We start from the raw sequence: 12,903 nt of genomic DNA, 5'->3' as shown, positions 1-12,903 counted from the left end.
AAAAAAAAAAAAAAGAATCAACATTGTTAAAATGTCCATACTTCCCAAAGATATCTACAGATTTAATACAATTCCCATCAAAGCACCAATGTCATACTTTAAAGAACTTGACAAAATAGTACTTTGTTTTATATGGAATCAGAAAAAAATCTGAATAGCCAATACAATTCTTAGAAATAAAAACAAATCTGGAGGCATCACATTACCGGACTTCAGGTTCTACAACAAATTTATAGTGATCAAAATAGCATGGTGCTGGCAGAAAAATAGAGACAAAGATCTATGGCATAGAATAGAGACTCTAGGGATGAACCCAGCCACGTATGGTCATTTGATCTTTGATAAGCCAAACAAAAACATGCATTGTGGAAAAGAATCCCTATTTAAGAAATGGTGTTCAGAGAACTGGTTAGCCACTTGTACAAGACTGAAACTGTTCCCACACCTCTCACCACTAACAAAAATTGATTCTCACTGGATAAAAGATTTAAATTTAAGACATGAAACTATAAAAATACTAAGAGAGAGTGGAAGGAAAGTGCTTCAAGATATTGGCCTGGGGGGTGGGATATATATGACAGAGTCTCACTATGTCACCCTTGGTAGAGTGCCGTGGTGTCACAGCTCACAGCAACCTCAAGTTCTTGGGCTTAAGCAATTCTCTTGCCTTAGCCTCCCAGTAGCTGGGACTTTAGGTGCCTGCCACAATGCCCAGATATTTTTTCTTGTAATTGTCACACTTGTTTAGCACTTGCTGAATACGTGATTAAAACAAAAATGTTCACCATACAGCCCCTTCTTATTTCCACCTCAGTGAAAATGGTTTACTACTTCTGAGGTCTCCACAAGGGTTATTTTATCACTAGATATTAGTTTGTGTTCCAAGGAGGAAACCTAACTTTGCTGGTTACCATGGCATACCAAGAAGGTATAGAAGTGTCTGAAAAGCTTTGAAAAGAAGATGAGCATCACTAGCTGTCCAGGAAATGAGAAGTAAAATCATAATAGCATACACATGACAACCACTAGGCTGGATATAATTTCAAGAGAAGAAGGAGAAGAAAAGAACAAGTGCTGATGAGTATGTGAAGAAACTGGAATGTTCATACACTGCTGGGGGACATGTAAAATGGTGCAACCTTTGTGGAAAACAATTTTTCAGGTCCCCAAAATTTAAACATAGTGTCACTATTTGAGCCAGCAATTCTGCTCTTAAGCCTATACTAAAGAAAATTAAAAAGAATTTCACACAAAAATGTGTATGTGAATGTTTTTAGCAGCATTATTTGTAATTCCTCAATAGTAGAAACAACCCAAATGTCCACAACCCAAATGTCTGATGAATGAATAAGTGAAATATGGCATCACATAAAATGGGTCATTACTCATCCATAAAAATGAATGAAGTACTGACATAAGGTACATGTGAACAAACCTTAGAAACATCACGCTAAGTTATAGAAGACAGCCACAGAAGAACATACACTTTATGATTTCATTCATATGAAATATTCAGTATGGGCAAATCCTTAGAGGCAGAAAGTACATTAGTGATTGCTTAGGTCTGGGACTAGGGGATGGGATAAAGGAGTAAGGGTAAGAAGTAAAGGATACGAGGTTTATTTTGGGGAGGTAAATAAAAGTTCCAAAATTGTGGCGTTGTTACCATAACTTTATGATTATTTCAGAATCCAATGGATTGTAAGCTTTATATGGGGGAAATGGATGGCATGTGAATTTTATCATAATAAAGCTATTATACATAATACAAAATGTTTTTTAGTTTTCAGCGGACAGGTCTTGGACTTCTTTGGTTAGATTTATCCCTAAGTATTTCAGTCATTTTGATGCTATTCTAGTTGGAACTGCCTTTTAAATAACTAGATTGTTCATTTCCAGTGTGTAGGAGGATAACTTACTTTTATTGAACTGGTATCCTGTAACTTTGCTAAATTTTTTGTTAGCTCTAATAGTTCTTTGTGTGTGTGTGGATGATTCAGGGTTTCAGTCCCTCAAGTAATCTCTTTTATAAATAAAACTAGCATTACTTCCTTTCCAATCATCTTTTCTTGCCTAATTGCTCTGGCTAGAACATCTAGTTCAGTGTATATTGAAATGGAAAGAGTGGACAGTGTCCTCTTGTTCCTGGTTTTAGGGAGAAATCTTTCAGTTTTTCACCATTAAGAATTATGTTAGCTGTGGGGCTTTCATAGATGCCTTTTCTGATTGAGAAAGAAACCCTTCTTCTCGAAGCAACCTTGTTCCTAGTTGGTTGAGGTTTTAAATGGGAATGGGAATTGGATTTGTCACATGCCTTTTCTGTGTTTATTAGAAATCCAATCCTGTGATTTAATATTCTTTCCTTTATTCTGTTAACATGATGTATTACACTGACTGAATGTTGCATTCTGACCAATCTTGCACTCCTAGATGAAATCCCACTTGATATAGGTATATAATTCCTTTATATGTTGCTAGATTCAATCTGCTAGTATTATGGCAAGTCTTTTTGGGAGGGGGGTTAGTTTTTGGCCAGGGCCGGGTTGGAACCCGCCACCTCTGGCATATGGGGCTGGTGCCCTACTCCTTTGAGCCACAGGTGCTGCCCCAGCAAGGAATTTATTTTACCTATATTCATGAGGGGTATTAGTTTAGAACATTCTATTTTTATGACGTTTCTGTCTGGTTTTGGTATAAGGATAATATGGGCCTCATAGAACGAGTTGGTGTTTCCTCCTTTTCCATTTTTTGGAAGATTTTGTGAGGTAGTGGTATTAACTCTTCTTTAAGAATTGGGCAGAATGTGTTAAGAAGGCAGACGGTCCTGGGATTTCTTTGTGTGAATTCTGTTGTTTATGAATTTGATCTCTCCATATTTTAGGTGTGTTCAGCTTGTCTACCACTACTATAGTCAGTGTTATTAGTTCGTGTCTTTCTAGAATTTTTAAATTACTTTTGTCATCCCAAATACACATTAATTGAAATATCTTGGGAAAATAATACAATCCAATCTGTTTACAGTTCTATTTTTATAACTTTTTTAGAGAAGTTAAAAAACATCTTTATTGAATGAACTATGAATGAACACAAGTTAACCATACATAGATCAATATTCTCTTTACCTCCCACCTTTTCATTTGGATGCTTGAAATGTAATTCTGATGTCTTTAGACATGACTCACTTACTTGCAAACTGCCTAAATGAAGCAGACAACATTGGTTTTGTTTTTGTCTCAGTGTGTCTATTTAATTGTTTGTAAAAACTACTTTAAATTTTTCACTTTTATAAGTGTTAATAAGTAATATCTTATCGGTGTCCAGGTCTTGCACAACTTTTTTCAAACTTCATCCTAAACATTCAGTATTTTTGATGGTATTGTACATGGAATCTTGTATGAACAGATGTTTCCTTTTGGAACAGTTTTATATTTACAGAGAAATTCAGTAGATAATGTAGAGTTTCCAAGTACCCTCTGCACAAATTCTTCTACATTAACATCTTTTATGGTACATTTGTTTTAATTAATGAACCAATATTGATAACATCATTAAGTATCGATTTGTGGAAGGAAGATCATAGACAGAAAGTGCTATTTTCATCACATCGTATCAGGGTACAGGCTGTCAACATGATCTATGACTCTCTACATGGACCTTGCTCCTCTGGCTGCCATAGTGTTTGTGTGATTTCTCCAACGTCAAGTTATTCTTTGTTCCCTCTTCCATCATGTGCTTGTTGGAAGGAAGTCAGTATGTCAAGCCCACACTTGGGGAGTTGTGGTCCTGAGTATTAGGGTACAATATCTATACCATTTAATTAGAATTATTCAAAATGGGAGATTTGTCTCTTCTCTCCCAGGTATTAATTTATCTATGTAGTATGGTCTCAAAGATGTTTAGTTTATGTTATGAGTTATAATCCTGTACTCCATTTTTGTTGCTTAAATCATTACAGCTTTGGCCCTTGAGAACATGTTCCATTCGTTTCTGTGTCCTGTTAAAATATCATACTGATGGAGGCTATTGTGGTCTGGGGCTTTGTTTTGTTTTGTTTTTAAGCACTTTTGAATAATGTTAATCAAGGCTGAACAAAATAGTTTGAGATTTAGAATTTTTTCGTTCTTTATTTAATCTGCATTCTTCAAGTTTAGAACAGCATTTGGAAAACCCATTTGGAATAAGGAAAACAAAGTACTTCATTGGCTTCAGGGGAAACAAAGTCCAAGAGTGAATTGGGCATAGCTAGATTGGGGTAAACCATACGGGGTCCAATCTCTATTCTCTCCTCCACCACAATCTCTTTGCTTTATTTTCTGTTGTATTGGCTTCTCTTTGGCCAGTTTCCCTCCAGGGATGGCTCCACTGCATATTTAAAGCCTTGCAGTTGTAATGTCACTAAGAAAAGAAAGAGGATTTTACTTTCAACATGTGCACAGAAGTCTCACAATTAAAACTTTGGCCTGTCCTGGGCACATGTAGACTTTTGAACCAGGTGTTGTAGTGGAGGAAATTGAATTCTCAGATTAGCCAGGCCTAGTCACCAGCCCAGCTGGAATCTTATTGGAGTCAGCCCCCTGTGAAGCATTGGGACTGAGCAGAGGGGTGGTTCCCTGAGGAAGTAAGGCTTCCAATGCCAGCAGATAGGAGTAGATGCTGGGCAGGTGACAAACAGAAGCCCTCACAGGTGATGATTGGCATGAACATGTTTCAGTTTGCCTCTTCTGCACTGCCATATAATTCTTTGTCCTTATTTCTGCTCCCTCAGGCTAGAAGTCTTCCCAAATTCATTTGTGGATATCTTCTTTCTCTTCCTTACAGATTCATCTTCAATGTTTGGAAAGTGACCAATTCTGGAAAGATGTCTTATTTTGATGAATGAATTTCTTGCACTCATGAGAAATAGTTTGGTGTGTGTAAATAATGAAAATACAGTAAATCCACGAACACACGATTATCTGATAAACGAATATTATATAATCTGATGAATGTGATATTCTTCTTGTTTCTCAAAGACTGTTTTACATATCTGCTGATAATCATAGGTGAATCTTATATAGTGCATCTTAGGTGCCAGCATTTTCTATCTGTTCATTTAATCTTTATTACAATCCAATGAAGTATCAATAGATGCCTTTATAGTCCAATGATTCAGTAAGACAAATGCCACAATAAGGGTGAGAGCTGGGCCTATGAAGGTGGGCAGTCTGGATGGAGTCCACAGTCTTTTTTTTTTTTTGCAGTTTTTGGCCAGGGCTGGGTTTGAACCCACCACCTCCAGTATATGGGACCGGCACCCTACTCTTTTGAGCCACAGGTGCCCCCTGAGTCCACAGTCGTTACCAGTATGCTTTACTGTCAGGCACTGAGCTAAAACCTGCCATACGAGTAGGACAGAGTTTCCCATTTTAAGTTCTAGTTCTCATAACAGCCCTAAAGGGGAGCTGTGTGTTGGTCCATAGCACTAAAAGATACTATGTGAGGGTGTGCTCACTTACCGAGGCTATAGTGGGGGCAAAATGGTACACATAGAAACTCCCAGTCTCATATTGTATGGCGAATGCTTTACTACATTTGTGCTAAGGTTGGATTAATATTGAAATAGGACTGACTAGTCTTATGACTAGATTATATTACAGAAATGGTTCTTATGAGCATGTAATTGTTTATACGTTGATTTCATATTAGTATGGAGTATAGTGGATATTTATTTTTCCATTCTTGTGATGCTTTACTAAGACAAATGTATTTCAACTCCATCTAGGTAAATGTAAATGATGTAAAGTATAATAAAACACTAATATAGTAAAGGGGTAGAGGAATGTGGGGTGTGGGCATTTGGCAGAAGGAGGGAGGACTTGAGGCAGGATCTCACCTAATGTGCACATTGGCAGGGTGTATAACACACACCTAGGTGAGGGGCTCTTCTACAAATGGAACTTTACCCCGGAACGAGAACAATGTAACCTAAATATTGTACCCCCATATTAATTTGAAAAAAATAAAAAATGTACTCCAAAAAAAAAAAAAAAGAACTGAGGAAGATAATTGCCTACTTATTGCTTGTTTTCTAAGGATCAAATAAAATGGAAATACAAAGGATTTGCATATGAGTGTCAGCATTGTAATTCTTAGTATTATAGGCTTTGGGAGGAGATAAAGCAAATTCCAGGTCAGATGATTCTGGTCATTTGCACCTCGCGTCAATATGACACCAATGGGACAATATTTCCTGACTCCTTAGCCTTTTACAGAGAAACAAACTGGATCATACTTTGATAAAAACCAAATTGATGGGGGCATATTGACAGATACGCTTCAACTACTGCTGATCTATGGTTCAGAAGACTGTGGGTGACTTGAGGGGAGGGGGGTCAGGTATATTATGTTGAAAATAATTTTCCCTTGTTTTGGTGTTCTTAGTGGCAAAGGTCATCATCAGCTGGGAATGCTTGTTAATCCAGAGCCTTCTGATTTCTTTCCTCATATTTATGTATATTAAAGAAGCCATTCATCTGTTCTGCACTCAGATGGTGGCGTTTAGCAGCAGGTTATGGTCAAAAAAAAAAAAAATAAGAAAGAAAGAAAAAATTATAGAAATGAGCTCGAAACTTAGCTAACACCTCACTTCTCTCAGGTTGGTATGTGGACCAGCAGCTTCCACATCACCTCAAAACTCTCTGGAAATGCAGAATTTCAGCCCCACCTTAGGGCTACTGGATCAGAACAAACCTTTTACGAGATTTCTAGGAGATGCCTGAACACACTAAAATTGGAGCTAAAATAAAAATACAAAGTCAGTAGTTGGATCTGTCAGTATCAACTGATGAATCCTGATTGTCATTAGTGGCTGAAGCAGCTTACCTCGATCTGGCAGCCTGGACATTCAGATTCTGTTCAGCCTGAGATCCTGGCACATGATTAGAAAAGACAGCCTGACCACCAAAGAGGGACAGAGATTCCTTGGAACACAGGCCCATGCAATCTGGGGCTCCTGGCTATCATATTGTGGCCTGGGTTGAGAGGTGGAAAAAGCAGAAGCCTATCAAGGCAGCAGAAGGAAAAACCACTTGGGGCCAGGCAGGGGAGTCAGCAGTGAGCTCTCCAGGAGCTTGGTGAGCAAGCTACCCCTGGAGTAGGAGGAGAATAGCACCCTCGCTGACAGGGCTTGACATTCCTGCTACTGGCAAAGGAAAACTATTTCAATGGTCCAGATCCATCGTCACAGAGCAGGCAATGAAGGGTGAATTTGGAATGGACAGGCAATACCTTACTAACTGGTACTCTAGGATACATTTAACCAGTTTCTTATTAGCAGACGTTTTGGTGTTTCCCATTTTTGACCATTCTCAACCATGTTGCGATGAGTGACCCTAGGCATACAGATTCTCACACTTGAATGATTATGATATGAGAATTTGAAATTGAAGAGAGGGACATGAGGAGTTTTACGTCTCATTCTAGTGTTAATCAAGGTACGTCCTGGGCTGAAGTTTGCTGGGGAAAACGTAGAAATCAGCAGCTACCTACATTACTTAGGGATGGACAAAGGGCCCTATTGACAGTTGGGTACAGTTGCTTTTTTAAGATTCTTTCTGCATAAAAGAAGAATATCTATTTACTAAATCTTCATAGGCCCCAGGTTTTTTCTTCCATCTCTGAATGGTCATAGCCATTGGGGGCTCTCCCAGGATAACACAACCCTACCATGCCACACTAGAGGATCATCATAGTTCCTTCAATTCCTTCTTTATTTGGCACCTGAAGAGCCTATTTTACACCCTTGAGAATGTTTCTATATTTGTTTTGTGCTATTAAGAAAATGTACTGGTGTTTGTAAACAGAACCAGTTGGTCTAGAAGGCCCTGTTTCCTGTATGGAAGGCTTGTTCATCCTACCTTTCTTTGCCCCCTTTATACTCAACACATCCTCATCCAGAAATCCCTTCAATTCAGCCTATGCGTGGTCACTTCTTGAAGACATAGTCTAATTCATTCATTAGCCAGATAATCCGTACAAAAATTCTGAAGGACAAATGCTATTGCTACCATTTTGTACTGATGGAAACTATGGGTAAAAGCCTAAACAAAATCTGAGGTTTCAGAGCTTTGAATAGTAAAGCTCAACTGTGACACCAGGTTCCCCAGTGGAAGCCCAAAGCATGGCCATGTTTTAGAAAATATTGTAATTAGTCAAGGGGGAGAGTCCCAATAGTCTTCTGTCCTGGCTCAGAAGGGCTCACCATGCCCTATGGTCTCTGGTGGCTCCTAAGGAAGTCCTACCCTGTTAGTGCTGGCCCTGGGCCTCCTCCAGTGACTCTTCCCATGGTCTCCTGAACACCTTTTCACACATACAGAGGCTCTTTCACAAGTCTTTGTTCCTCAAAGGCACCATTTTTTTTGGCGTTCTTGATCCAGCCAGGTGTTATTAGTCAAGGGGCAGTGGTTCCTTCCAAGGGGACAGGCCCTTCCCGCCTGGTGCATCTCTTAGAGATGTTACCTGGCAGGAAGTACCAACAAGCAGTGAAGGCTTCACCAACTTTTCCTGAGCATCGGGCAGAAGCTCAGGATGGGGATCACCCACCTATGTCTTTGATTATTGCTTCCCAGAAGAGCCAATCATCCTTTACTTTTGTTAATTTATATATTTTTCCCAATTTCAGATTTATGCAGAACACAGAAAAATATATACACAAAGACCCTGAAACATCATCAAAATATGTGACCAAGACAATCTTCAAACTATTCCTCCCTCCTCACAATTATTATTAACTGGTAGGCATGTTGTTTTGTATTTTTGAAATTTTAATGGACTATTTCCTAGGCAAAGTCTGGTACTCGGCAACATTTAGCAGACAGTATAGGGAGTTCCATCTGGCGCCTGTCCCTACTCACTCACAGCCTCCAGACTACCAACATCCCCCACTGGAAAGGTACATCTAGAACAAGTGAATAACATACATTGATATGCTGTTATTATCCAAAGTCATAGTTTACATTAAGGCAACAACTTGATGTTGTGCCTTCTGTGAGTTTGGACAAATGTCCTGTATCTTCCTCTATAGTAGCACACAGAGTAGTTCCACTGCCCTAAATATCCTTTGTGCTCTGCCTATTCTTCCCAACCTTCCCCAAAACCCCGGCAACTACCAATCTTTTCACTGTCTCTAGTTTTATTTTTTCCAGACTATCGTATTTTAGCTAGTATGGTATATAGCAATTTCAGAGTGGCTTGTTTGTATTTTTAAAATGTTTCATTCCTAAGCATACATGACTATTTGTTTGTTATATATTCATTAGAGATAATATCAAACATAGTGTTTAGCAACTTTCTTCAGGTAAAAGTAAATCTTGATGATATTTGCTCTATAGTATGATCAAAGATTAGTGTGTCAACCACAATAATCACTAACCGACTTGAACATTTACTGTGTCATGTACTGTTGTACTGTAACTATTTTCCACATGTAGTATGGGCTGAACTGTGTCCCCCTGAAGTATGTTGACATGCTAACCCTCAGTATGTTAGAATGTGACTGTACATAGAGATAGGGCCTTTAAGGAGGTATTGAAGGGAAAATGAGGTCATTAGGGTGAACTCTAATCGAACATGACTTTTGTCCCTATACATGGTGTAGATTAGGACATGAACACACAGACACACACAAAGGAATGATTATGTGAAGAGGGATGAAGAAGACAGCCATGTACAAGGCAGGGACAGGGCCTCAGAGGAAGCCAGCCCTGCTGCCATGATCTTGAACTTCCAGCCTCCAGAATTCTAGGAAAATAATTCTTTAAGCCACTAGGTCCGTAGTACTTTGTTATAACTTCTCTAGCAAACTACTACAATGTGTAACATTTATTCTGGCCATAGCCTCAAAAGGCAGGTACTACTGTCTCCTTTTTATAAGTAGAAACCCGAGGCAGAGGGAAGCTAAAGAACTTGCCTAAGATCCATCACAGTGTGATATCTGGGTACCAGGATAAGCTGTGCTACCAGAAAATCCCCAAATCTTAGCCGGTTAACACAACAAAGGGTTATCGCTCACTGATGTGGGCAGTGTATCCAAGGTTGGCGTGGGGTACTTATTCCTAGTTTCTCAGGGAGCCAGGCTCATGGGTCCTTCATCCCAATGTCTTTCCACAGGCTTTTGAGATCAGGGGATGGAACGTGGTGAACCTATGTTGACTCTGAAACTTCTGCCTTCTCATCACTTCCTCTGACATTTCCTCTACTAAGGCAAGTCATTAGGGCACAGCTGTCTTCAAAGGGCTTAAGGAAGGAAGCATAAACCCACCACGGCCCAGAAGGAGAGGAACACCAGGATATTTATGGATAGCATCGTGGCAGTTACACATGGCAAGCAAGCTCATTGTGCGCATGTCTTCCCCAATACAGGCGGGGCAGTGTAGGGCAAAGAATTCTCTTCACCTGAAGAGATGTCTGGTCTCTGGCTTCAGCTACTGGCAGGGAATCTCAGGTCCCTGGAGTGTCCTGCCTCATCAGGGCATCGTTATCTGCCTAGGGGCTTTAGTCATCAGACAGTCTAAGAAGGTGTGTATGTTGGGGGATTGGGGACATGCCGTATGACATCTTACCTCCAGAGGGGCTGAAAGCTAATGGTCAGCCACGCAAACACTATGTGATCAAGTTCACGAAAAAGCCTGAACACCTGAGGCTCGGCTGAGCTTCCTGGGTTGGCGAGACTCTGTGTGTACTACCTCACCTTGTTGATACTAGGAGGGGAACGTGTTCCCAGGACACGGGACTTCACATCTGGACTTGCTCCAGATTCTGTTCTAAATGTCTCTTCCTTCCGTGGTTCTAATGTGTATCCTTTGACTCTAAGAAACTATGCTCACAAATATAACACTTTCCAGGGTTCTGTGAGTCAGTCTAGTGAATTATCAAGCAAAAAGCTGGTTGAGGGAACCTCTAAATTTGTAGCCAGCTGGTCCAAAGTGAAGGTGGCCCTGGGATTTTTCTTTTTTTACTTTTATTTTCATTTTTTCTGTATTTTATACTCAATATAAGACTTTATTATATTGCTTTGCTGAGATTTTCCTATTTAGAAAAGAGAACCCATCTTTTAGTTGTTGCTCCCTTCCCTCATCCCAAATTAGGGATAATTTGACAAAGTAGAATTTATTGCAAAATTAGCTTTTCACAAATACATTCCAATTTAATTTTTTATACAACTTGAAACTGAGGGTTATAATACATACATTTGAAAAGAAAATGACATCTTTGCACATAACTTATTTTGAATAGTCAAAAATAGCTTTATGTACCTTACCATCAACTTCCATGCAAATTAAGAAGCAACATTGTCCACTAATATATCAATATTTCCAATGTTGGTTATTACCAAGGGTTCAATTTCTGACTATTTATCTTACAAATTTAAAATTGGTTGTCAAAATTATGTTTTTAAAAAACTGCCTTTTGGAAATGCTTTTATTTCTTCAGGATGATGGCAACATAAATGTTGAAAAAATGTGTAATGTATGAAAGATAGGATAAAAATACAGCTACATAAATATGAAAAATATTCCTGTTTTTTTCTGATTCCAAATGTAGATATCTAGCTATCTCCCTTAAATTGTATTAAAAGTCTCCAAGGAACATCTAGGTAACTAGAATATACAGAACCACTCTATAATAAACAGATAAATTGGAAGTAGGGCTTCCATAATGACTGTAAAGCAAAAATTCTATGGAAACATCCATATTTTGTGAGTGGTCACAGAAATACAGGTATTTTTGTTGTTGTCTGAACAACAGCTATTATGATTTTTGAACCCTAAATTCTAATACATTAAAACAAAAGGTATTAACATTTCACTTAAGATAGTTCAGCATCCTCAGATTTTAAAGAAATATAGTCAATATCTTAAAACAAAAATAGTTTTAACAAACTATACTCCAAATTAGTATGTGCTCCCAAATTTTAGTCTTCTTAACAGGTGATGGCCAAAATCCAAACCATAGAACAATCCTCAGGAAAGTTGGAATGGAAAACACTGAGTTCACTTTAAATAGCATCAATGTGTTCATCATCATCTCCAATATCATCAGATTGGATTTCATCATCTCCAGAATCAAGTGTATCTGTTTCATTAATTTTAGCACGTTCTGAAAGCTCACCATATGCCTCCAGACTTCTAGCTTCCTCTGCATTGTACACTAAGATGACATCAGCTGTGTTATCCTGATAGTCTCGGTGACCAACCAATATGATGTCTGAGGTCTTTATCCAAACCTTCTTTCTCAGTTTTCCTCTGATGTGGCCTAACCTCTTTACACCATCAAAACACACTGCTTTGAATTGTCCATTTCCCAACATGTTTATCACCTGAGCATACTCTTGCCAATCTTCTTTCAATACCAATTCTCCTTTTTCAGATTCATTCTCATTCTTGCCCCTGCATCTATTTTTTATCTCCTTTACCTTTATTCTTGGGCATTCCAGTGACAGAGGCCTTGCAAGACCTGTGATTCCTTTTGGTTGCTATCACTCAGTAGAGAGTGGTTAACTAAGTTTTTTTTCTTCTTTTGGATCACAGGTTCTTCTTATTTTGAATGAGATTAGCAGGAAAAAATGTCTTATGTTCATTTAAAAAATTCCAAGAATTTAGTTCATAAAAAATTCAACAAGAATTTAGTGTTTCCATGTAATTGAAAGTTTGAGTCCCCTTTCCTGTCCAGGGTGTGTTCAGGTTCACACTTCCATTCACACCATGCCAGGATGACCCCCTTTGGGGGCATTTCTGTGCCACTATTCTGCCTGCAGACTGAGGTAAATTCACTCACAGTACTGAAACTAAGAGGAGATCTCTATCACCTGTGGTGCAGGGAGATGCTGACATCCACACCCAGCCCACCTCCACCCCTCCAACCTGA

At 38.9% G+C, this 12,903-nt stretch overlaps 1 protein-coding gene and 1 pseudogene across 1 annotated transcript in view; one reads left to right on the top strand and one right to left on the bottom strand.

Annotated features, from left to right (window-relative positions):
* RAD51B (RAD51 paralog B) overlaps positions 1-12,903 on the top strand; it is a 647,586-nt gene that overhangs the window by 308,174 nt on the left and 326,509 nt on the right. The gene's annotated exons all lie outside the window — the stretch shown is intronic.
* On the bottom strand, positions 12,035-12,467 carry LOC105887748 (annotated as a pseudogene).

The sequence above is a fragment of the Otolemur garnettii genome, unplaced genomic scaffold (genome assembly GCF_000181295.1).
Source record: "Otolemur garnettii isolate 467f Iridium unplaced genomic scaffold, OtoGar3 scaffold00115, whole genome shotgun sequence".
NCBI classification, from domain to species: Eukaryota; Metazoa; Chordata; class Mammalia; order Primates; family Galagidae; genus Otolemur; species Otolemur garnettii.
Note: the sequence above shows the minus strand (reverse complement) of the source record. Positions and strands in the feature narration are given on the sequence as shown.